At 43.3% G+C, this 21,578-nt stretch overlaps 1 pseudogene; it reads right to left on the minus strand.

Annotated features, from left to right (window-relative positions):
• Positions 1–1,501: 1,501 nt before the first annotated feature.
• On the minus strand, positions 1,502–20,903 carry LOC123810324 (annotated as a pseudogene).
• Positions 20,904–21,578: the final 675 nt, after the last annotated feature.

The following is a 21,578-nucleotide window of genomic DNA, read 5'->3' on the forward strand; positions in this document are numbered from 1 at the left end:
GGGAGTTGAAAACTTAACTTTCACACAAATTTGCACACAGATGTCATTCATTCTACCACAAGCTAGTTTAGCATAAAAGGACTAGAAGATTTTTATGGTTTATACAATTTTCTTTTAGTTTGTAATTTAGGAACCCATGATTGACATTTACTTTTTATTGATACTCTCTAAGATTCATTGTACACACACGGCTTCTGTCAGACAGAGTTGCACATAATTAATTGAGTGTTGAACTGCTCACACTAACATTTTAACATAATATTTTATCAGAAAGTACAGTAAATCGCTTACTTTAAAAAATAAAATACATAAAAATTACAAGGATTTTGTCCATTTATTTATGATCTCAAATGGTAACGCTTAAATTAGGAACCAGTTAGCAACTTTCAAAACATATTTTTTAAAATAAAACTATTTTTAAACAACTTTATTGAGGTATCATTGATATACAAAAAAACTGCATGTATTTAATACGTATAATGTGTATGATGGTATGGGTGTCAGGGACAGGTCATGGCGGGCAGTGGGGGCCCAGTCTCCCACAGTCCTCACGTTATGCTGATAGGAACCCAGACATGAGATGCTCTTTGAAGAAGGGAAATCAGGAGATCCTGAAGTCACAAACTGGGGGCATGAACAAACCTTGTATCAGTTCCATATAAGGCAACTGTCTCACACTGGGAAAGAAAATAATCAAGAACAAATTCAGGTCAGTCACTGTAAGTGGTGACATTCTGAGCAACCCTTCAGTAACTCCAAATATCCAAACCCAGAGAATCCTCATTGCCCAGTCCTGTCGCCTCCACCCCAACCCCTGCCAGTGTCAGCATCTCACCTTTACAAGCTCTGAGAGGAGACACATCAAAGCCCTGGGCACTGTCACTGCCTGGGGTGGCACAAAACAGGACATGGTCGAGGCCCAGGAGAGGAGACTAAAGAAGGAACTGTGAGGGGTGAGGTCCCCCATGGGCTCCCATTTGCACTGACACAGGGTCTCAGGGGTCCCCTCTCCATATTCACTGGCAGCCTGAGCATAGCTCCCTCCTTTCCACCTCCAGGAAGAAAACATCCTGTAAGAGACAAGGAAGGGGGCAGGGCCATGAGGTCCTGAAGGAAGCCCTAGTGCTGGGCCCCAGAGAAGAAGTTTCCAGAACTCGGACTACAGACCCAGGGCAGTTATCAGGAAACCTGAGGAAAGTACATATGCGGGGACCAGACCAACTGCCCTCCTGGGGGTCTGTCCTCAGCAGGGACCTCCCACTCTGACCTGCTGGGTTCACAGGATGATGAATCACCAGATTAATCAAGGTGATAAATTTTCCTCTTTCGTATGTGCTTTTCAAAGGAGTGTTGGCAAAAAGGACCTCATGCACAAATATATGGATGGTGCCTCTAAGCATAAAGGCAAGAGGTTGGAAAATTTTTTTCCTATGGTTTGAAACTCTCCTGTGGGACAAGAAAACTCAGACCCTACCCCTCCCCTACCTGAGCACCTCCTTCCCTACATCACAGCTCCAGCCGCCACAGCTCCAAGCAGGACCAGGCCAACAACAATGACCATGATGATGGTAGTGGTCTGAGGAGGCAGCTCTGGAAAGGGAATGGAAGGTGAGGGCCCTGACTCCCAGGTCCCAGGCTCGACCCTGGTGAAGTCCTAGAGAGGCCCTGCCTCCCTGAGAAGAGACTCTGTGTCCAATTCTCCTCCTCACCCCATCTCAGGGTCAGGGGCTCGGGAAGTCCCCCATGCTGCACATGGCACGTGTATCTCTGCTCCTCTCCAAGGGACACCACCACCCACTTCTGGAAGGTCCCATCCGCTGCAGGCCTGGTCTCCACAAGCTCTATGTGCTGGGTCTGGTCCTCCCTTTCCTGCCGCCAGGTCAGGGTGATGTCTGCAGGGTAGAAGCCCCAGGCCCAGCACCTCAGGGTGACCTCACACTCAGAGTTGGGGTGGTGGGTCACATGTGTCTTTGGAGGGTCTGAGGATGAGAAAACGTAGGAACTCTGCGTTACCTCCCATGGGCCACTACAGCAGCACTCACATGACCATCCCAAGAATGGACAGAACAACTGGAGTGGGGGTAAGGAAGTGCAAAACTCCAGCCTGGACTCCAGGACCTGACATGACTTTCTGTTCCTTGGAAAGTTTCAAAATCAGGGTAAGAAGCCTAAGGCTCCTTAGGTCTCTGAGTGGGACAACAGAGACCTCTGATCCTGACCTGGATAGAAGCTGAGTGGCTCAAAAAACCTGAAGTCAGGCATCCATTGAAGTGAGGCATGAGGCAAACAAGGCCTGAGAGTGCAAGTCGCCCAGTGCTGCCCAAGGCTAGTTACTACCAGTGATAAAAAAAAAAAATCTATTACTTCAGAGATTTCCCTTTCCATCTCTGGAAAGACTGAATCCCTTAAATATCTTGAGAGAAAGTTGAGCCTTTTGGGTGAGTCACTTAAAGTTCTAGATCTGAAAACCCACAGAAATCTTTACCCTCAGAATCCAAGGAGCCAGGGAATGGGAGAAGAAATCTCGTGTCAGTCCCATTTTTCTCCCCTTTTGGTTTGGCCAGCTGGATGTACAGCTCCAGCCTGAGGGAAGATCCAGGAGGTACTCTGCAGTTCCTGGTACCTGCTCAATGCGGCATCTGCTTCACTTTCTCCAGGTACCTCAGAAGCCAATTCATACACTCCCCCTCCAGATATGCCGGGTAGTGCTCGGCTAATCTGGCCACCACCTACTTGTACAGGGTGGTCTAGGCCATCTCGTCTGCTGCTCTCCAGGAGCACAGGTCCTCATTCAGGCTGATGTAGTTGGTGCTGTGGTATTCAAACTGCTCATAACAGGAGGAAGCGACCATCAGGCCCCACATCGTAGCCAGAAGTCTACTGGAAGGTGTGAGACCCTGGCCCCAGGCCGGAAGTTAGCCAGGATTTGGCACCCGTGTAGTCTAACACTGAGCTACATCAATAGGTGGTGGTTGATCAGAGCCCCTTTCCTCCTAAATTGAAAACAAAATCCAAGTAAGTCCCTACTGGCTCTTCCTGGATCTAGGGGCCACAAGCATCTTCTGACCTGGGAGTGAATATTGGGCCCACAAAACTCCAAAAATAAAACTAAGCAATGAAGAGATAGCCAACCTATCAGATGCACAGTTCAAAACACTGGTAAGCAGGATGCTCACAGAAATGGTAGAGTATAGTCGCAAAATAGAGGAAAAAGTGATGGCTATGCAAAATGAAATGAAGAGAAATGTTACAGGGAACCAACAGTGAAGGGAAGGAAACTGGGACTCAAGTCATTGGCCTGGAGCAGAAGGAAGAAGTAAACATTCAACTAGAAAAGAATGAAGAAATAAGAATTTAAAAAAAAAAATGAAGAGAGGCTTAGGAACTTCCAGGACAACTTTAAGCACTCCAACATCTGAATCATAGGGGTGCCAGAAGGAGAAGAGGAAGAGCAAGAAATGGAAAACTTAGCTGAAAATATAATGAAGGAGAACTCCCTCAATCTGGCAAAAGAAATATACTTCCAGGAAGTCCAGGAAGTTCAGAGAGTCCCAAAGAAGTTGGACCCAAGGAGGCTCACACCTAGGCACATCATAATTACATTACCCAAGGTTAAAGATAAGGAAGGAATCTTAAAAACAGCAAGAGAAAAGGAGACAGTTACCTACAAAGGAGTTCCCATAAGACTTATCAGCTGATTTCTCAAAATAAAAGAAGAGGCTGGAAAGAAGTATTCAAAATCACAAAAGGCAAGGACTTATATCCAAGATTACTCTATCCAGCAAAACTATCACTTAGCATGGGATGGCAGGTAAAGTGCTTCCCAGAAAAGCTAAAATTAAAGAAGTTCATCATCACCAAGCCCTTATTATATGAACTGTTAAAAGGGCGTATCTAAGAAAAAAAGGTCAAAAACATGAACAGTAAAATGACAACAAACTCACAACTATCAACAACTAAACCTTAAAAAAAAAGAACAAAAGCAAACTAAGCAAACAACTAGAACAGGAACAAAATCACAGAAATGGAGATCACATGGAAAGTTATCAGCAGGGAGGGGGTGGGGGTAAAAGGTACAGGGAATAAGAAACATAATTGGTGGGAACAAAATAGACAGGGGGAGGTTAAGAACAGTATAGGAAATGGAGAAGCCAAAGAACTTACATGTACAACTCATGGACATTAACTAAGGAGAGGAAGACTGGTGGAATGGGGCATGCAGGGTGGAGGGAAATAAAGCAAAGAAAAAAATGGAACAACTATAATAGCATAATCAATAAAATATATTTTAAAAACAAAAAAAGAAATGTATAAATTTCATCTTGGTTTCCAATTTGTTGTTATACTGTTGTTCATAGTACTCTCTTATAATCCTTACTTCTGTAGAGTAGGTAGTAATATCCCCACTTTCATTTTGATTTTAGTAATGAAATTTCTCGCCTTTTTTCTTAATCATCCTAACTAAATTTTTGTCAATTCTGTTGTTGTTTTGAAAGAATTAACTTTTGGTTTCACTAATTTCTTGATTGTTTATCTACTTTATATTTTATTGATCTCTGCTCTTATATGTGTTATCTCTTTCTATTAGTCTTGGATTTAGTTTATTTTTTTTTTCATTGAGTTCATTAAGTTGTAATTTAAGCATTTGCAGCTATAAATTGCCCCCATCACTGCTTTCATTGCACCCCATAATTTAGGTATGCTGTATTTTCATTTTCATTTGTCTCTAATTACTTTCTAAGTTCTCTTGTGATTTCTTTATTTTTGACCCACTGGTTTTTTAGTGTGCTACTTAATTTTTACAAATGTGTATTTTCCTGTTTTCCTTCTGCTACTGATTTCTAACTTCCTCTCATTGGGTTGGAGGAGATAGTCTGTGTGATATCTACCTTTTTGAGTCTCCTAATATATGATATATTCTGGAGAATGTCTCATGTGCATTTGAGAAGAATATGCATTCTGTAGTCTTGGGTGGAGTGTTGTGAATATGTATGTTAAATATAGTTGATTTATTTTGTATCTCAAGTCTTCTATTTTCCTACTTTTATCTTCTGTCTGCTTGTTCTATCCATTATTGAGAGTGGAATTTTTAAGTCTTCAACTCTTGTGGGAGTTTCTACTTCCATCTCTAATTATGTCATGTTTTGCTTCATAATTTTGTTGACCTGCTCTCAGATGTTAAAGTTTATCATTGTTACATCTTCTTGCTCTATTGAAACTGTAATTAATATATAATCTTTGTCTCTTCTAAACTTGTTTGATTTACAGTCAATTTTGTCTTATAATAAACTAAACAGCTCAGCTTTCTTTAGGGTACTGTATGCATCTAATATTTTTTTCCATCCCATCACTTTTAAATTATTTGTGTCTTTGGGTAAAGTGAGTCTCTTGTAGACACCATATAGTTAGATCATCTTTCCCATTTTTCCCACTTCTGCCTTTTTATTGAAGAGTTTAATCCATTTAAATTTAAAGTAATTATGAGAAGATCCAATATGGCAGCATATTAGGTGGAACCTATACTAACCTCCTCCCAGGGCCAAACTGGAATTATAACTAAGTTATTTATAGAAAAATCATCCTGAATAACCAACTGAAAACTAGCTGGAAAGAATGCTTATAACCAAGGACTTACAGAAAAAGCCACATAGAGACTGGTAGGGAATACAAAGGCACAAGAGTGCTGGCTGGGCTCCCACAAACAGTAGCTGAGTTTCCAGAGGCATACCTCAGCTGCAGGGGCTTCCCCCTGAAAAGTATGAAGTCTAAACTCTAAGCTGGGCTTCCAAGCCTAGAGCACCAGAACCAGGAAAGACATCCACATAACATCTGGCTGTGAAGAGCAGCAGAGTTTCTGTCCACTAGGGAGAGACAGCTAGAAATGCAGCCACCCTCTTAAAGGTCCAGCAAACAAAATTTTGTTCACAACCACTCAGCCTGGGATCTAGTGGAAGGAGGGGAGAGTGGACTAGAGGTACATGAGGAAAGTCTGGAGTTGGTGGCTCTGGATAAAAAGCTGAGGGGTTAGCCACCAGAATCCCTGTGCTGAGTCATCACCCCATACTGCAGAAGCTATCATTCTTAGGCAGAGTACTCCCCTCCATGGTGCATCAGCATGGGGGGAAGTAATAGCCACAGCCACAGGAATCCCTCTGGTCCCACCTTGTAAAGCTTACACTCTGCTGGCAAGTACAGCTGGATGTTGATTCAGTAACTAAGCCCAATAAGCAGCCTGTATGCAAAGGCAGATCTCTGGGTGCTTTGAGACTTTTGATGACCTTTCCCCAGGCTCAGTGCTGGTAAAAGCTAGCCTTCATGCTCAGCTTGGTCATTTGCACATGCACCCAGGCCCAGCAGAGGAAACCACAAGCTGTGAATTGCTGATAGCTTAGCTCCAAACAGGTTGCCCAGGGTTAGTCACAAGCAGCGTCAGACATAGGTTTTCATGAGAGTCTTTTCAAAATGACCCAAACCAACACATGCAGTGGCCATCTTCAGACAACAACAGAGCAGAATCCAATAAGCTTCACTATGGCATATCCACAGGAGATCTCAGCAGACACCAAACCCTGCTGAGGTGGATTCAGCTTCATGTGATCAGCACCTACAAGCAGCTTGCACAGTGTTGTGGGCTGAGCCTCACAGTCAGCCAGCCTGAGGCTGATCTCATGCACAAATGGGCCAAAAGCAATCAAGACTCAATTACAATAGGAGGGCCCACAAAACAAACACAAGGGAAATTCCTAGAGCATCCAGCTCAAGTAATCAGGGATACTGTGCCACTGGGTCCCACAGGACATCTATTACATAAGGCCACCCTGACTAAAGTGGGAGTCATAGCAGATCTACCTAATACATAGAAACAAACACAAAGAGATCACCAAAATGGGGAGACAAAGAAACAGGTCCCAGATGAAAGAACAAGAGAATTCCCCAGAAGAGCTAAATGAAATGGAAGCAAGCAATTTATCAGATATAGAGTTCAAAGTAATGATTATAAGGATGCTCAACAGCATAAAAAGGACATAGGAACCCTAAAAAAGGACCAGTCAGAAATGAAGAATAAAATATCTGAAATAAAGAATACACTGGAAGGAATAAACAGTAGGTTAGATGAAGCAAAGGATTGAATCAGCAATTTGGAAGGCAAGATAGAAACCAACACACAATCAGAGCAGAAAATAAATAAATAAAAACAATGATAATTTAATAGACCTTTGGGACAACATCCACACCATAGGGGCACCAAAGTGAGACGAGAGAAAACAAAAGATTGAGAACTTATTTGAAGAAATAATGACACAAAATTGTCCTAACCTGGTGAAGAAAAAAACACAATTCCATGAAGTGCAGAGAGTCGCAAACAAGATGGTTCCAAAGAGGCCCACAACAAAACACATCATAATTAAAATGCCAATGGTTATATCAAAGACAGAATCTTACACATTGCAAGACAAAGGCAATTACCTACAAAGGAATTCCCATAAGACTCTCAGCAGATTTTGCAACAAGAACATTTGGGGCCACCGGGGATTGGCATGAAGTATTCAAAGTGATAAAAAGCAAGAACCTACAACCAAGGCTACTTTACCCAGCAAGGCTATCACTTAAAATTAAAGGGAATAAAGACCTCTCCAGGCATGAAAAATCTAAAGGAGTTTGTTCAGACAAAAACAGAGTACTACAAACCAGTACTATATGAATAAAGGGAGAAGAAGGAGGTGGAGAAAGGGAAGGGGAAGAGGAAGAGGAAAAAGAAGAAGAAAGAAGAAGGAGGAGGGGAAGAGAAGAAGAAGGAGGAGGAGGAGGAGGAGGAGGAGAAGGAGGAGGAGGAGAAGGAGAAGGAGAAGGAGAAGGAGAAGGAGAAGAAGAAGAAGAAGAAGAAGAAGAAGAGGAAGAGGAGGAGGAGGAGGAGAAAGAAGAAGAAACAAACTGAGGAACATAGTTAAAAATAAAATGGCAATAAATGCATGTCTATCAGTAATTACTCTAGATGTAAATGGCTTAAATTTCCAATCCAAAGATATAGGGTAGCTGAATGGATAAGAAAACAAGACCCATATACATGTTGTCATCAAGAGACCCACCTCAAAATGAAAGATACACAAAGATTAAACATAAAGGGATGGAAAAAGAATTTCAAGTAAATGGAAAGGGAAAAAAGCTTGGGTGGCAATATTTATATCTGACTAAATAAACTTTAAAACCAAGGCTATAGGAAGAGACAAAAAAGGACACAACATAATGATAAAGGAAGCAATCCATTTACTGGAAGATATAACCCTATAAACATTTATGTACCCAACATAGGAGCACCTAAATATGTAAAACAAAGGTTGATGGACATAAAGGGAGAGAATGACAGAAATACAGTCATAGTTGGGGATTTTTAACACCTCATTGACTTCAATAGATAGGTCTTCCAGACAGAAAATCAACAAAGAGACAATGGTCTTAAATGACACACTAGATCAAATGGATTCAATTGATATCTTCAGATCATTTCACCCCAAAACAGCAAAATATACATTCTTTACAAGTGCACATGGAACATTTTCTAGGATAGACCACATGTTAGGACACAAAACAAGTCTCAGTAAATTTAAGAAAATTGAAGTCATATCAAGCATCTTCTCTGACCATAATGATATGAAACTAGAAATCAATCACAAGAAGAAAACTGAAAAACAAAGACATTGAGGCTAAATAACATGTTACTAAACAATGAATGACTTAAAAATGAGGTCAAGGAACAAATAAAAGTACACTGAAACAAAAAAAAATGAGAACACAACAAAACAAAATCTATGGGACACTGGGAAAACAGTTCTAAAAGGGAAATTTACAGCATTACAGACCTATCTCAAGAAACAAGAAAAAGATCAAATACGCAATCTAACTTTACACTTAAAGGACGTTGAAAAAGAGTTGCAAAGGTCAAAGTGAGTAGAAGGAAGGAAATAATAAAGATTGGAGCAGAAATAAATGAAATGTAGTCTAAAATACAATAGAAAGAACTAATGAAACCAAGAGCTGGTTATTTGAAAAGATAAGCAAGACTGACAAACTTTTAAACAGACTCAACAAAGAAAAAAGAGAAACATGACAAATAAAATCAGAAATGAAAGAAGTAACAAATGACACAGAAATACAAAGGATTATAGGAAAATATTATAAACAATTATATGCCAACAAATTGGACAATCTGGATGAAGTGGATAAATTCCTAGAAACCTACCATCTTCCAAAACTAAATCAGGGAGAATCAGAGAATCTGAATAGACAATTTACAACTAGTGAAATTGAAGCAGTAATAAAAAAACTACCAACAAACAAAAGCCCTGTACCAGATGGCTTCACAGGTGAATTTTACCAAACATTCTGAGAAGAACTAACACCTCCTCTTCGCAAACTATTTCAAAAAATTCAAGATGATGGAAGACTCCCAAGCTCACTTTTTAAAAAATCTTATGGGTGCTTTATTCAGATAGCTGATGATCTGAGAAGACAGCAGATTTGTACCCTAACAGACTATCATACATGTCCTTTCAATCCAGCCCTTTTTTAATAGGGACAAAAAAGTGTAAGTAAGGAATTTGGAATTCAAGGGGGGAAGTGAAGATAAGGAATTTGGAATTCCAGAAAGAAGTTAATTACATAAAAGCTGCAGTGTGGCAATTTCCATAGCACCCTTTCATCCTCTGATCAGTGATTTTCTATCTAGGTCCTGGGTCCTGTGTCTTGAGTGGTGGACTGTCTCTCCCTGGATCACAATGACTCAGATGCCATCTTGATTGCTTATGGTCTCTTCTGGAGCACAAAAGCTTACTTGTTTGTGGTCTGCTAGAGTCAGGGTGGTCCATACTTTCAGTAATTTAATGTCTATCTTAGTCAGCTTAGGCTGCTATAAGAAACTACCACAGGCTGTATGACTTAAACAACATTTATTTCTCACAGTTCTGAAGGCTGGAAGTCCATGATCAAGAAGCTGGCCTCCTAAGCTCATTTTAAGAGGCCAACATTATCTTAATTCCAAAACCAGATAAAAGCACTACAAAGAAAGAAAATTATGGCCAATACCCTTGGTGAACATAGATGCTAATATCCTCAACAAAATATTAGCAAATCAAATACAGCAATACATTAAAAATATCATACACCATGATCAAGTGGGATTTATTCTGGGGGTGCAAGGTTGATATAATATCCACAAATCAATAAATTTGATATACCATCTAAACAAAATAAAGAATAAAAACCACATGATCACATCAATAGATGAAGAAAAACCATTTGATAAAATTCATCACTCATTTATGATAAAAACATTCAACAAAATGGGAATAGAGGGATCATACCTCAATGTAATAAAGTCTGTATACAACAAACCCTCAGCCTATATCATACTTAATGGGCAAAACTACAAGCATTCCCCTTAAGATTGGCAACAGGGTTGCCCTTTCTTGCCACTCTTATGTAACATAGTACTGGAAGTCCTAACCACAACAATCAGACAAGAAGAAATAAAAGGCATGCAGATTGGACAGGAAGAAGTAAAACTGTCATTATTTGCAGATGACATGATACTGTATATAGAAAATCCCAAAGATTCCACCAAAAAAAGAAACTACTAGAACTGATAAATTCCGTAAAATAGCAGGATACAAAATTAATATCCAGAAATCAGTTGCATTTTTATACTCTTATAATGAACTATCAGAAAGGAAAAATAAGAAAATGATCCCATTTGCAATTGCTTCAAAGAGAATAAAATACCTAGAAATAAACTTAACCAAAAATGTGAAAGACCTGTACTCAGAAAATTATAAGACACTGAAGAAAGAAATTAAGAAGATACAAATAAGTTGAAGTATGTACCATGTTCATGGATAGGAAGAATTAACATCATTTGAATGTCCATACTACCCAAAGCAATCTACAGATTCAATACAATTCCTATCAAGATACCAATGGTGTTTTTCACAGAGATAGTATATTTCAAAAATGTATGTGGAACTGCAAAACACCTTGAATAGCAACAGCAATCTTGAGAAAGAGTAACAAAGTTGGCTAAGTGACCAAACATCTCTAGGGTTCCACTACCCTCAGAATTATGTCATCAGCTGCTATTCAATTCTATCTGCCCTCCTGTACATGAGATAAAGTCTTCTCTATAAACTATTGTAGAAGCTCTCACACTTGCCAGTAATAATTTATTAACAATCCTTAGATTCTCATTATCCTTCTCTAGGGCAGCAATACAACTTGCAGTAACCAGCCCAAAAAATTATTTTCAAAGGCCTATATGATTACATTTTCTATAGCATTTCCCCAATGCAGGACATTTTCTCAGGTCACCACCAGAGACATCTAGCAGTTGAGTTGCTGCTATGTGCCACATCTATCAACCTGGATGATATCCTCTTGGTCTGCAGGCAGTGGATAAGTCAGTCCCAAATCCCCAGTTTTTTGCCTGTGCTCTTGGACCACCCCGATACCACTTGTGTTAGTTAGGGCCCTGTAAGGAGCAGACAATACTACAATATTAAATATGGAATATATTTTTAGAGAAAACACTTGTAAGAGAAAATGAAGAGGGAGACAGAAAAGGCTGAGTGAGCCACCAAAACTCAATGCAATTCTGAAACCAAATGAGAAAGAGAAAGAAGAAAGTTTGGCTAAGTATCCTAGACCCAGGGAAGAGTAAGGAAAAGTTCAGAGAGGATGACAAGGAGCCTGGAGCCTAAGTCAGCCTTTGAGAGCAATGGTTCTGCCTTAGTTTCCCTGCTCTGCTGAGTCAGTGGCAAGATAAGCCCATGGGAAGTATAGCATCAGCACAGATATGGCAGCAGATTTCAGACTGTCACAGCAGGAACCATCAGTCAGTTATGTTTCCTCTATCTGAGGTCTGGGATGTGCATTTTCATGATGTGCACACTGATCTAGTTAAGAGGAAAAAAATAATGATAAAGGAGAGCAAAGGGAAGAATTGCTGGACCAACACCTTTAAGTAGATGAGAAGGGATGAGGCATCAAGCACCAGCCTAGGGACTGACTCTGGCTGGGAGCGTAGACAACTCCCCTGTGGTGAAGGTCCCCACATACATGATGTTGGGAATCTGTAATAGCTGTCTTCTAACGTGTTCGGTTTTCTCAGTGAGGCAGGAAACAGGGTCACTGGCAGTAATAAGACGGGGCAGGAGGGTGGATGTTTGAGCAGAGGATGCGGGAGCCTGAGGGAGCCCTTCAGGGACAGGACTGAGGGCAGCAGTGTGGCCTCGCTATAGTCTCGGTCACGACGTTAACATGATAGCGTCAGCGTGGCTGTGTGGAGCTCCAGCCTCCTGTAGCTGGTGGGGCAGGTGTGGGGCAGGAGGAAGTAGAGTCACCAGCTGTGTAGTTTTTCCAGGCAAGGCCAACAAAGCAAGGGGGAGCCAAGGGAGGGATTAAAATGATGCCTCATGGAAGTTAAGAGCAGGGAGAAGAGGACACCAAGGGGTGAGGGAGAGTGAACAGATGGTAGGATCATAGACCGGGACCCCAGTGGGCTCCAATGGTTGTTGGACTTGATGTAACACAGGGTGGACTCAGGTCTGGAAACAGGCACAATTGTGAGGAAGGTTTGCTGATCTTACATTACAGCATATGATCAAGTAAACATACCAGTGTTTCCAGAGCTTGGGCCCCACTATGGGGATGAGCCGGACAGATGGTGGGCAGAGTGTGGGAAGTGTGAAGTGCAGACTGTGGCAGGCCTGGGTTACTGGCAATGACAAGAGCTAGGGGGTGATAAGGGAGGGGGCCCAGGGAGAGCAGGGTACCAGGTCATGGAGAGAGGAGCTCAGGGAAGTGAGAGACAGAGACTGAGAGCATCCTTGCTACTGTCTGTGTTCTGTTGCTGCTATAAAATTAGCACAAACTGAGTGGCTTGAAACAATAGCCACTTATTATCTCACGGTTGCCTCGTTTACACATCTGACATGGCCTCACTGGGCTAGGAGTAAGGTGGGGGCAGGCCTCTGCTCCTCACTGGGGCTCTGGAAGAACCCTCTACACAGCTCATTCACCTGGCTGTCTGAATCCAGATTCCTGCAGGTGCAGGACTGAGGTCCCATGTCCTTGCTGGCTGTTACCTGGAGCTTTCCCTTGATATCACTTGGGGACCCTGCATCTCATAACCAGCAGCAGCAACAATCCTTCCCAGGTTGAAATTTCTCTGATTTTGCTACTGCAGCCTCTCTGACTCCAGCCAAAGAAACTTCTCTAATTTTCAAAATTTATGAGACCTGACTGAACAGCCCAGATAATCCAGGAGAGTCTCCCTATCCCAAGGTCCTTAGCCTTAATGACATCACCCATGTCCCTTTGCCACGTGAGGAAACCTGTTCACAGGCTCCAAGGACCAGGCTGGGTATCTCTGGGGACACTGTTCAGCCTCCCACCTCTGATGGTGTTGTTGTCATTGAGGATCAAGGAGGCAGCGCTCTGGGAGGGTGACAGTGGGCTGGGAGCTAAAAGAAATGGTGGCGGGGGGGGGGGTCTGGGGGTCCACAGGGAATTCCTACAATGAGGGGAGTGGGGGCTCCAATCTGATGACAGAAGATTCATGGAAGAAAATGTTTAGGCCCTGGCTGGTGTGGGTCAGTGGTTTGAGTGCCAGTATGTGAACCAAAGGTTCACCAGTTCGAATACCAGTTAGGGCACATGCCTGGGTTACAGGCCAGGTCCCTGGTGAGGGTTGTGTGAGAGGCAACCACATATTGATGTTTCTCTCACTCTTTCTCCCTCCCTCCCTCTCTCTCTAGGAATAAATGGAAAGAAAGAAAGAAAGAAAGAAAGAAAGAAAGAAAGAAAGAAAGAAAGAAAGAAAGAAAGAAAGAAAGAAAGAAAGAAAGAAAGAAAGGGAGAGGGAGGGAGGGAGGGAGGGAGGGAGGGAGGGAGGGAAGGGAGGGAGGGAGGGAAGGGAAGGGAGGAAGGAAGGAAGGAAGGAAGGAAGGAAGGAAGGAAGGAAGGAAGGAAGGAAGGGAGAGAGAAAGAGAGAGAGAGAAAGAAAGGAAGGAAGGGAGAGAGAGAGAGAAAGAAAGAAAGAAAGAAAGAAAGAAAGAAAGAAAGAAAGAAAGAAAGAAAGAAAGAAAGAAAGAAAGAAAGAAAGAAAGGAAGGAAGGAAGGAAGGAAGGAAGAAAGGAAGAAAGGAAGAAAGGAAGACAAAGGAAGAAAGACAAAGGAAGGAAGGAAGGGAGGAAGGGAGGGAGGGAGGGAGGGAGGGAGGGAGGGAGGGAATATTTAGGAAAGAGGGAGGAACGTATGGTACTAGGTCTACTGGAGGGAAGAAACCCCAAGGGAGGACTGCAGAGGGAGCCGTGGCCTCAGGGAGACCCGAGTTCCTGTCAGAACTTCAAGGTGCAGGGACCTCATCCTGGGGGAGGGCTGTGCAGTACAGCTGGTCCTGGGCTGAGTACTCGGGGGCGCAGTGGACAGGTTTCAGGGATTGGGGAGGAGGGGGTGTGCAAGGGGACAGAGTGGGGTCTGCAGAGCCTGTGGAGATGAGCGTGCAGGATGTTTGGGGGACCAGGGGTGACTGAGACAAACAGGGACAAGGACACAATGAGGTGGCTTCAGGGCAGATGGTGGTGAGTGTGTGAGAGAGGGAGTGGGGAGGAGCAGGGGGTTGGGCTCTAGCTTGGGCTCTGTCGATGGGGATGAGGAGGTTGGGTGGTGGGGTCTTAGTCCCAGTGTGTGCAGCTTTTCTTGACCCCCTGATTATAGGGTGGAAACCCTGGGTGAGAAGGGGTCTTAAAGGTTAATCCATGGGTTCACTGCTGACCCTTGTGGGGTGGATGTGAACTCACACCAGCTCTCGGGTCTGCCTAGCACCTGCTTCAGAAGAGGCATTTTGGTGTGGCTCAGTGGATTGAGTGCTGGCCTGCAAAACAAGGGGTAGCTGGCTCAGTGCCCAGTCAGGACACATACCTCAGTTACAGGCCAGTTCCCCGGCAGGGGGCATGCGCGAAGCAACCACACATTCATGTTTCTCCATTTCTGGGACACTAGGTATGACCCTGACACAGAAGCCCCTCTTCTGTTCTGCTGAGGGAACAGAAGTTCTGGAGCAGCTGTGGCTCACTTGACCCAATAGCCCAGATGTGCATGTGCACACACTGGGCTATTGTGGAGGGTCATGTAGACATTAAAAAGGTGGTACCAAATAAGATAATTTTTTTAAATTGTTATAAAAGTTGACCTTTGGAGAATAACTAGTATCATTTTATATAATCTTAAAATTTGAAAACATGTGGGAATTATAGATATTTTCTCAGAAGAAGAAGAAGAAAAATGGCAATTTCATGGTTTGGAGGAAAATCTTCTTTGATAGAGATGAATGCTGAATATTTAGGGATCATGATGCTTGCAAGTGCTTTCTGATGATTTCCCCAAAACCATTAAAGGTAGTGTGTCATACACATGAAGTAAATGTGGCAAAATCTTAAAACTATTGAATCTAAGATAACCATTGCACTATTCTTTCACACTTCCTGTATATTTGAAAATATTCCCAATAATATGGAACACCTTTAGAAAAAAAAAAGCAATGACGTAGGAAATGTTCACAGCATAATGTCAAAATAAGAGCAGGGTTCAGTAGTGTGCATGTGAGTGTATGTGTGTCAGCGTGTGAGTCCACGTGTGTGAATTATTCTGCATGTGCATTTATTCACTCAAGATGTTTTAAAATCAACAACCAGGAAGTTTCAGGGCTGTAGAAATATGTCTGTGAAAATCAAATCCCTGTCCTTGTCCTCATAAATCTTGTGTTCTCAAGGAGGGACAGACAGTAAACGATTAAATGAATACGTTGAAAATGTGTGTTAGTGAACTGGGTGTGAGCAAAAGCAAAGCAGTGGGGTTGGAGGGAGGCTCAAGGGGCCTGGGCAGGGGCAGTGCAGGGAGGGCTGCTCAGAGAGGACGCTTGGGGACACTGCCAGGGAGGGAGGGGCTGCCTGGTGGCAGGTTTTCAGGCCCAGGACCAGCAGTGCCGGCTCTGAGGTGTGACAGCCTGGGCGCCTGGGCTGGAGGAACACGGGGAGGACCCGGATCTGGGCCTGTCACATGGCCACAGCTGTGACACCTGGACCTGACCTGGAAAGGGCCCTGCAAATAAGAGGGGTTTCAATGCAGTATAGCGTGCAAAGCTCTCTCCAGACAGTCCAAGAACCTGAAGTGGGAAATAATTTTCCCTCCCCAGACCCCAGGCACCCAGGATGGGTGCTAGAGAAGAGCATGTTGCCAATTTTTCATGTGTCCTTCCTGAGGAAAACTTATAAAATGTTTAGAGTCTCCTATGGTTTTGGACATCTTTGTAAAGTCAACTTGCTAGTCCTCAAATGTGCATAAACTCTTTATATTGCACTCCCTTTCCTGTTGGGGTATGTTGTGTCTTAGGATTGTTTTTGGCGCATATCTGACAGGCTTGGAATCTTCAGAATGGTCCCTTGTAAATGGAGCCCTTCAAATGTGGCCTAATGATATCTATTAAAGCATCCCTTCCATAATGGGTCCCTTCATGTAGGTGTTCGAGGATGGGATATACTAGCACTTCAGGGAGTAAGATCATACCAGGCAGGTTAATCTTCCATATAGAATTAGGGTCAGCATTAGGGAGTCCCCATTCACAGGCCTGTTCCTGATCTCATTCTTTTAATGAGATTTAAATTCTGACAAGTCTAGGTGGGGAGTTAAAACCCCAAGAAGTGGCGGCTCTTGGGTGGCTTGTCTTGCAGCTTTATTGGCAGTTTGATTTCCCTGGCTTGTTTGGGAACTGTTCTGCTGGTGTCCTTGGGCGGTGCATTATGGCAATCTGATTCTGTTGATTCACTGCCTCTGGCAATTGTAAAGTCTCTTTCGCATGTTTGAGGTCCTTACTCCCCTAGGTCAAAAGCCCTCTTTCTTTCCATATTGCCCCATGGGCATGAACTACCATGAAGGTATATTTAGTCTGTGTAGATGTTAACATTCTTTCCCTGGGGTAACTCAAAGTCTATGGTGAGGACTAATAAATAGTTCAGCCTTTTGTGCTGAGGTTCCTGCAGCAAGGGCTTGGGCTTCTATTACTTCATTTATGGTGATTACTGCATACATGGTCCGTCATATACCATTCTCCATGAAGCTGCCCCCATCTGTACATAATTTCCAGTCAGGTTATGTCAGCAGCTAGTCCAATAGATCCAGTATGCTAGAATAAATTTAGTCAATGATTTCTGAGCAATCATGTTGGAGGTCTGAGCTTCCCTCCGAGTCCAGGAGTGGGGTAACCAGGTTTAAGGTAGTGGTGGTTTGTAAGGTAATATTTAAGTTGTCTAATAAAATGGACTGATATTTTCTCATGCACCCTGCTGTCAGCCAGCATCCTCTTTTCTGTACCAATAGGGTTAACATTTGGCGTGGTACTAATACCAGAGTTGACAGCCATACTGTTGTCGTGTGATCTACTTTCTTTGAGATATAGGCTATGGGTTGAGGGGTATTTCCCATGGTCTGTGTTAGTACCCTAAGTCCAATTCCTTGCTTTTCATGAATGTATAATTTGAAAGATTTCTGTCTTGGCAAGGTTTTCTATTCTTTTTATTTTTCTTTTTGAGTTCTGGTCATTCCTTTCTCCAACAGCCTTTCTCTTTTCAATAGGCACATTGATTGGGGCCTAGTGGGTCTTTCCCTTTTCTTTTTGGGTTCTGACTCTCCTTCTGGTTCTCCCACACTGTTTCTAAGAAAAGGGTGGCCTGCTTTAATAACCTTGTTTCCCAGACACTGTAAACTTTAAAGGCTATGTCCACCAGCTGGGAGGGATTCATTCCTAATGCTCCATCTAAATGTTAGAGCTTCCTTCTGATATCTAGGGCACTTTACCCAATAAAAGTCACATTTACCATCTGGACATTTTCTGGGGTTGATGGGTCAACATCAGTGTGCTTTTGATAGGCCTGTCTGATAGATCTGTTCTAAAAAATTCAAAAGGGTCTTCATTTGGCTTCTGTTGAACAGCTTCTATTACATTCAGGGTCCTTTGTGTAGGCACCTTTCTTAAGCCCTTCCTGTTAGGGTCCTTGTTGGGCTCTGTCAAAGGAATCACTCCAACTGGGTTAGGGGTCTCATTGGGATTCTCTTAATGGAGGTGATAAGTCTCTTAATTACCCTTATTTATAACTAGCCACCTTTCATCTGCCATTAGCAGGAGATTTTTTAAAACATTTTATTTATTTTTAGAGAGACAGAATGGGAAGAAGAGAAACCAACCAATTCCCTCTCGCATGCCCCCAACTAGGGACCTGGACCGCAATCCAAGAATGTGCCCTGACCTGGAATTGAACCACAGCCTTTCAGTTCACAGGCCAGCACTCAATCCACTGAGCTACACCAGCCAGGGCTTTAGCAGGATGTTGAGGAGAACTTGTATATTTGCCCAGTTTGGATGGTGAGTGACAAAAATGGAGGTGATAAGATCTACTATTTTCTACATGAGGAGTTGGATTTCTTCCAATTCAGTAAATCTGAAGTGGAAAATGGAGTATGAGCCCAATAGTAGCCAGTAGGCTGGCCTTCCTGGTTTATTTCGCCCATAGAGTATATATGGTATTATCTCAAAGGGAATTGTCCTGCTTCAGATAGGGATGCTCCCTGGCCAAATTGAGTGCCCTGCCCAGTGTTTGCATGGTAGACCATTCCTTCCTCACACAGAGGTGGGACTGTTGTCCCTCTGGGATGTATTTCAGGGGTATCTAGCAGCAGGGGGGTTGGGGGGCGGGAATCTTCCTCTTGCTATCCTGATGAATGGGGCCCTATCCATTTATCTGTCTTGCTTTCAGCCTGCTTGGGTCCTGTCCATTCATCTTTCTAGCTTTTGGCCCACTCAGTGTAAGAACGACCCACTGGTGTTGTCTTGGCCAGTGGGTGAGACTCCCAGGCACTCTGAATGTCTATGGTAACAGTAATACTTGGGGCATGCAAAGAATGGGGGAACCTTGGAGGGAGACATTTAACCCTTTCATTGCTGGAAAAGGAAGTCTGACCAAAGGAACAGGACCCACAGGCCTGAGATATACAACATGTTGTGGATTCCCGGTAATGAGGGAAATGAGCCCCTCTCCCTACATCCTCTAAGGTGCTATACAGGGAGGAGACAGAACTCATCAACAGAGTATCTCATGGAAGAGCACTCAGGGGTCCAAAGAGAAAGTGGAAGGGTGAACTATTAGTGCCTCGTTATCTTGTCCCACACCAGGCAGCTCTCTCAAGCTGTAAAAGGAAATGATAATGGCCAGATTCATATCAATCATTCTCAGTCTTGATATCCTTATCATCATGAACAACCTATTGCCTTCCTATAACCTCGTACCTAAAGATCCCTTACAGCCCAAAACTGTCTCCTATCACCTCAAGGTCTGCTGACTTCAGGTCCCATAGGATCATACTTCAGGAAGTTGTGATCAATACTTCAGTGTCTGGGCCCCTGTCACCACGTGGATAATAATAAAGAGGACACTGGCTGAGCCATCAGGAAGAGCAATATTTACAGCAGACTCATGGGATGGGTGAAGCACATGGCCAGGCTTTATTCTAGGGCTTGTAGAGACCAGCTTGCCCTAACCCCAACCCCACCAACCCCACACATCTGGTATTTGTAGAAGTTGATCCCTCCAGGACTTCCACAGGACAGAGACACTATGGTGCCATGGCTGAGGGGGAACCAAGGTTCTTGAATAACTGGTTGATATTGCTTCCCATCTGGGATTGAGGTAGTTATACCCCAGAAAAAGAATGGGGAGGGTGATTACCAGGTAATCACACTCTTGCATGTCTGTTGGCAGCAATAGGTCTTCTTTTTGGGGTGGGAGTGACATAGGATCATTGTCCTGAAGGTTGCCACCTTGCTGTTCCCACCTGGGAAGGGAGCTTGACCCCTTCCCCCTGTGGTATAAACAACTCGTAGGTCTCAGCTACATGTATCTGCTACTTACATGTTAATTAATCCTATATGACCATATGAACATTTTAGATCTTATAAGAAATGAGCAAAGTAAAAGGATGTTTTTAGTAAAAGTAACTCGAGTGCTATGAGAATCAGGTTCCTGTGTCCTGGGTACCATATCTGTGCAGTTGAGAATCTTCACAAATTCCAGGGAAACTAGAGCCCAGAGAAGGTCACAGGGCTGAAGCTCTCTGGTGACAGGGACCTTGCTCTGGATGCTGGAGCTCAAGAGACAACTGCCTGGGTCTTCAGACAGGTTCTCCAGTCAGCTTGCACCTCCGTCTACCCTGGTTGACACACTTCTGCCTCCCAAGCCTCTTCTCTTACCTTCAAACTCCTGACTGAGGGCAGTAGTTTCTGCCAGTTGGTCTGTGTATCTGGTTCCCTCTCTGGGGTTTGTGGCTCTTCTGAGTCCATCATCCCCAGCCCCAGTGGGAACAGAGAAATGACATGGCAAACTGCCCACTTGCAGTGGTATCCACATAGATGCAGGGAATGAAGTCACATTCCCACCCTTTCCATACCTGAGAACTTCTTACATATCACAGCTCCACGGACTACAACAGCAAGAAGCACCAGGTCAGCAGTGACCTCTACATGGTTAGGATGAGCTGGGAAGGTGGTTCTAAAAAGGGAATAAAGCAGCCTTCATGTCACAACCCAGACCTTGCCCCAGGTACTCTGAATAGCTCCTGTCATACACAATCAGTGAAGAGGCTCTACCCTTCCATCCCTCCCTGCCCCTATCTCAACATAAAAAGTCTGGGCAGCCCCTCTGCTGCTTATGGCACATGTGTCTCTGCTCCTCCTTAGACAGCACCACCACAGCCTGCCACTTCTGGACGTTCCCATCCCCCTCAGGCTTGGTCTCCAAATGCCGCATGCCCTTAGCCTGGTTCTCCCTGCCCTGCCACCAAGTCTGCTGGGCAGAAGCCCTGGGCACAGCACCTTTAGGGCCTGAATGACAGGTCACACATGTGCTGATGGCTTGTCTGAGGAAGGAAAGTTGAAACATATTGAGCCATAGAAAATAAGATTCTCATTGTTGAAGAAACTTAGGTGAGAATCTCAGATATCCCCCTGCCTCCGGTTTAGGTGGCAGTAATTTTCAAACTAAAAATAGGTTCTGGAATGACAAGTCTTCCAAATTACTAATTCTTTCTTTCTTCAGATGTGTCTCATCTTCTGTTAAGCAACTAATTTGGTTTTAAAATTGATATTATTTTTCAGTTTTAAAACATTTATACTTGCTTATTTTCTAACTTGCTGTCAGACTGTACAGTTTGCTAATATTCACTATCTGCTACTTTCTGATACTGAAGCCTTTATGGGACTAATTCCATTTGCTGCTCTCTCTTCTGATTCCATTTCATGGTGTCTGCTCCTGGTCTGTTAAAACTTACTTTTAATTGTGTGCCACACCATTTTAGAAAGGAAAAGTATTGTTTTTAGTCCTGGATGATTTTTTTTCCTGCAGAAAGTTTCTCTGCATTCCTCTCTATGTTACACCTGGTGGGTTTCCAGTCCTGGAGTGTTTTGATCCACAATGGAGGTGTGA

Source organism: Phyllostomus hastatus, unplaced genomic scaffold (assembly GCF_019186645.2).
Source record: "Phyllostomus hastatus isolate PE091 unplaced genomic scaffold, TTU_PhHast_1.1 phas_scaffold_60, whole genome shotgun sequence".
NCBI lineage: Eukaryota > Metazoa > Chordata > Mammalia > Chiroptera > Phyllostomidae > Phyllostomus > Phyllostomus hastatus.